The 4,697-nt window shown below is 48.1% G+C and overlaps 1 pseudogene; it reads left to right on the top strand.

Moving 5' to 3' along the window:
• The first annotated feature begins 1,972 nt into the window (after positions 1–1,972).
• Positions 1,973–3,441, top strand: LOC102821693 (annotated as a pseudogene).
• Positions 3,442–4,697: the final 1,256 nt, after the last annotated feature.

Below are 4,697 nucleotides of genomic sequence, written 5' to 3'. Positions count from 1 at the left end.
GCATTAACACATAGTGCCCCACCAAGCCTCCATTATAATGCATTAAACATCCATTTTATATTCTGAGTTGGACCATTTTAATGCTTGAAGTCTTCCATTACCTAACTCTCTTGTTTCTACTAGCTTTTGTTTTCTTTTGTGCTTTGAAGTAATCAGTTGTAGTTTTATGCCCTCTGAATGTTTTCTTTGGAAGTACTGGAGGTTGAAAGTGGTTCTCTGAGCTTACTCTGAGTGTGGTACCTACAGCATTTGCTTCACCTGGGAGAAGGTAAGAAGTGCCAAATGTAGGGTCCCTGGCCCCAGGCCTGGTGAAATACAATCTGCATTTAAATCACAATCCCATGCATATAAGCATTATTTGAGAGGAGCTGGAGTATATAAAATTCTTACCTAGAAACTTTTAGGGTCACCCAAGTTGTTTTAATTCAGGATGCATACTCATGTGAGGGCTGGTTATGTATATTCAGAGAAAATACATTTTCCCCTTTTTATCCAATGCCAGGACTCCTGGTGTGGCACTGTAGGATCAACATTGGACTGCAAAATACAAGGTTAACAGTTCGATCCCACCAGCTTCTTCTTGGAAACCCTATACAGGGTCGCTGTGAGTCAGAACCTATTCAATGGCACTTAACAATTTTCAATGCCAAGGCTCAAGAGGAGCAAATGTCCTTGCAGTTCCCTTAATGAATGAGGTGGGTAGGTTTACTGCAAGTCTACCCTTACACCAAAGATAAAGTCCAATGTGGTACTGATTTAGAGGATGTCAAGCAAGGCAACAGTATTGAGGTTGGCCCAGGATTGAGCAGTGTTTTGTTCTACTGTGTATAAGGTCGCTATGAGTTGGTACCGACTCAAATGGCACCTAACAACAATAAACATGGTTGTTAAAGGAGTTCTGGTATGGTGCTGTGGGCTAATGCATCAGACTGCAAAGTTATTTGAACTGCAAGTTCGGCGGTTCAAGCTCACCAGCTGCTTCTTGGAAACCCTATACAGGGTTACTATGGGTTGAAACCTACGCGACCCAATGGCACTTAACAACAACAACAACATGGTTGTTAAGGAGTCCTGATGTGGTGCTGTGGTTTAATGAGCTGGACTGCAAAGTCAGTTTGAACTTCAAGGTTGGCAGTTCAAGCTCAATAAGCACTCCTCGGAAACCCTATACAGGGTCACTATGTGTTGGAACTGACTCGACCGCACTTAACAACAACAATTGTTGTTAAGTGCTATGAAGTTGGTTTGGACTCATAGCCACACTTTACAGGGTTTCCAAGGGGCTGGTGGGTTTGAAATGACATCCATGTGTTAACAATCCAGTGCTTACCAGAATTTTGAGAGTAGAGAAGAATAACCTAATGTCTGCCTAGTGTGGTGTGTTGTGGACCAAGGCTTTACCTTATAATTTGCATGTCCATAGGCCATGAAAACCCAGGCTTCATCTTATAATGGTTCAATAAATGCTTTCTGGGCAAGCATCCCTTCCTCTGGTGTGCCTGATTCCTATTGTCTCCATGTTTTTAGCGTTTAATGATTCATTACTTTCTTGTCAATTTGTTAATACATTTGAATATGTTGTGCTTTAAGTACTTTTTAGTATTCCTTTTTGTTCTATCTGGAAGAACATTTGGGTAGTCTGATATACTCCAAGTACACACACACACACACACACACACACACACACACACACAATCAAGCTTTGACGCTTCCATCATCAAGGAAAATACACAGATGGTGACATACTTAATTCAATGTTTAAAAATTAAAGCATGCAAACAAAAAATAAAGCCTCAGTGCTTAGGCCTCTCCTTTGTCATTTAATTCAAGTTTCCATCATATGTTTTTCTTTGGCCAAGCATGACCCTTCCTTGTCATTTAAATCACACATCACAACTTATTAGGTATAATGATCATCATCCCACTTTACATATGAGTACATGGAAGATCAAAAAGGGATACAGGGGATCCGGAGCCGCCGGAGGTAGGTACTGCAACTCCCGGCTTCCCCGACATGTCCTTCTGCAAAGTGGTCCGGCAGAGCAAGTTCCGGCACGTATTCGGCCAGCCGGTCAAGAATGACCAGTGCTACAAGGACATTCGAGTGTCCCGCGTCACCTGGGACAGCACCTTCTGTGCTGTCAACCCAAAGTTCCTAGCAGTGATTGTGGAGGCCAGCGGTGGGGGCGCCTTCTTGGTGCTCCCACTGGGCAAGACAGGCCGTATTGACAAGGCCTACCCCACGGTGTGTGGGCACACAGGCCCCGTCCTGGACATCGACTGGTGTCCCCACAAGGATGAGGTCATCGCCAGTGGCTCAGAGGACTGTACTGTCATGGTCTGGCAGATTCCTGAAAATGGGCTGACCTTGCCGCTGACAGAGCCGGTGGTGGTGCTGAAGGGACACACCAAGCGAGTGGGCATCGTCACCTGGCATCCGACTGCCCGCAACGTGCTGCTCAGTGCAGGCTGTGACAATGTGGTGCTCATCTGGAATGTGGGTACAGCGGAGGAGCTTTACCGTCTGGACACCCAGCATCCCGACCTTATCTACAATGTCTGCTGGAATCGCAACGGCAGTCTCTTCTGCTCGGCCTGCAAGGACAAAAGCGTGCGCATTATCGACCCCCGCCGGGGCACCCTGGTGGCGGAGAGAGAAAAGGCTCACAAGGGGTGCTCGGCCCATGCACGCCATCTTCCTAGCAGATGGCAAGGTGTTCACCACGGGCTTCAGCCGCATGAGCGAGCGGCAGCTGGGGCTCTGGGACCCGGGGAACTTGGAAGACCCCATGGCCCTGCAGGAGTTGGACTCTAGCAATGCGGCTTTGCTGCCCTTCTACGACCCTGACACCAATGTGGTCTACGTCTGCGGCAAGGGTGACTCCAGCATCCGGTACTTTGAGATCACTGACGAGCCCCCCTACATCCACTTCCTGAACACATTCACCAGCAAAGAGCCCAGAGGGGCATGGGCAGCATGCCCAAGAGGGCCCTGGAGGTCAGCAAGTGCGAGATCGCCCGGTTCTATAAGCTGCATGAGCGCATGTGAGCCCATTGTCATGACTGTGCCAAGAAAGTCGGACCTCTTCCAGGATGATCTGTACCCCGACACAGCTGGGCCGGAGGCAGCCCTGGAGGCAGAGGAGTGGGTGAGTGGCCGCGATGCCGACCCCATTCTCATCTCCCTGTGAGGTCAGCCGGCGCAATGTGCTGTCCGACAGCAGGCCTGCTTCCACCCCTGCCTGCCTGGGGGTCCCCAGTCCTGCGGGCTCCACTGCTGCGACCACTGCCAGCGGCAGCCTCTACAGAGCAGAGGAGGCCAGGAAGCTGGACGAGATAATGCAGGAGCTACAGAAACTCCGAAAGCTTGTCAAGGAGCAGAGCGATCGTATCAACCGTCTAGAAGCACAGCTCGGCCACTTGCAGAACGGGGATGCCTAGGGCTGCCCCCCACCGGACACCACCCCCACCTCCGTCATTCCCTTTTCACTCAGCTTCTGCTGACAGGTCACATGGGTGCCCCTGGCTGCCAGGTCCTCTTCGGTGGCCTAGGGGACCATCCCTTGCCCTGGCCCATCCTATGGGCCCTGGCTGCAGCCCCCGCCTGGCTCTCACCATTGTTACTGTGGAGGATTTTTTGTACCAGGGCAAGCTCACTTGTCCTCTAAGGGACCACCTCCCCGTCCCTACCCAGCCCCCTGCCCCTCTCCAGGGGAACTGAGGTCTATATTTTCATTCCAAATAAAGTTCTTTCTAAAAAAAAAAGGGGGGGGGATACAATTTTCTCAATATCGCCTCTCTACAAAAAACTAGGATTTGAATTCATGTTCACCTGAGTCCAATGCTCATCATTTGAATACTTCTTCCATTTCAGACAACACTACCCTACCACACAACTAGGCTGCAACTGGATGGGCCACCTTTTCAACCACCAGTACATCCTTCTGATGACTCTCAGCCTAAAAAAGCTCCCCCACCTCCTTCTCAAGAGCTTGAAGTGGCTCTTTTTATATGGGTGGACTTCAGAAAGTTTGTGGAAATTTTTCATTGCCATTTAATTCCATTTCCCATGAACTTTTTGAAGCCACATCGTACATTGTGTTGTGAAAGGTCATTAAGTTGGTTCCTCATATGTTGTTGTTACATGCCATCGAATCTCTTCCAACTCATAGTGAGCCTGCATAGGGTTTCTGAGGAGTGGCTGGTAGGATTGAACAGCCAACCTTGTGGTTAGCAGCCCAGAGTTTATCCTACAGGACCATATCCAACCCTCATATATTTAAGAGGGCCAAAATTCACTTACAGTACCATACTAGGCCTCATATATTTGAGAGGGCCAAAATTCACCACACTATCGGATGAAGCCCGACTCTATGTCTAAATATTTCTTGAAGTCTCACCCAACCACTCAAGTCCACAATACTTGTAGGCTGAGCTCCTAGTTTTATATATATATATTTTTTAATTTTACATACTAGCTTGATTTATGAATAAATTTAAGGCTACTGCCAGGCAGAATGATAGATTTCTGCAAGACAAATGATTTGTTTATTTCAAATACCTTCTTTAGACAGCATAACAGACGACTATACACATGGACCTCACCAGATGGAACACACAGAAATCAGATAGACTACATCTGTGGAAAGAGAAGATGGAAAAGCTCCATATCATCAGTGAAGACAAGGCCAGGGGCA

The sequence above is a fragment of the Chrysochloris asiatica genome, unplaced genomic scaffold, assembly GCF_000296735.1.
Source record: "Chrysochloris asiatica unplaced genomic scaffold, ChrAsi1.0 scaffold00080, whole genome shotgun sequence".
Lineage (NCBI taxonomy): Eukaryota > Metazoa > Chordata > Mammalia > Afrosoricida > Chrysochloridae > Chrysochloris > Chrysochloris asiatica.
This window is presented reverse-complemented; position numbering and strand designations above follow the sequence as displayed.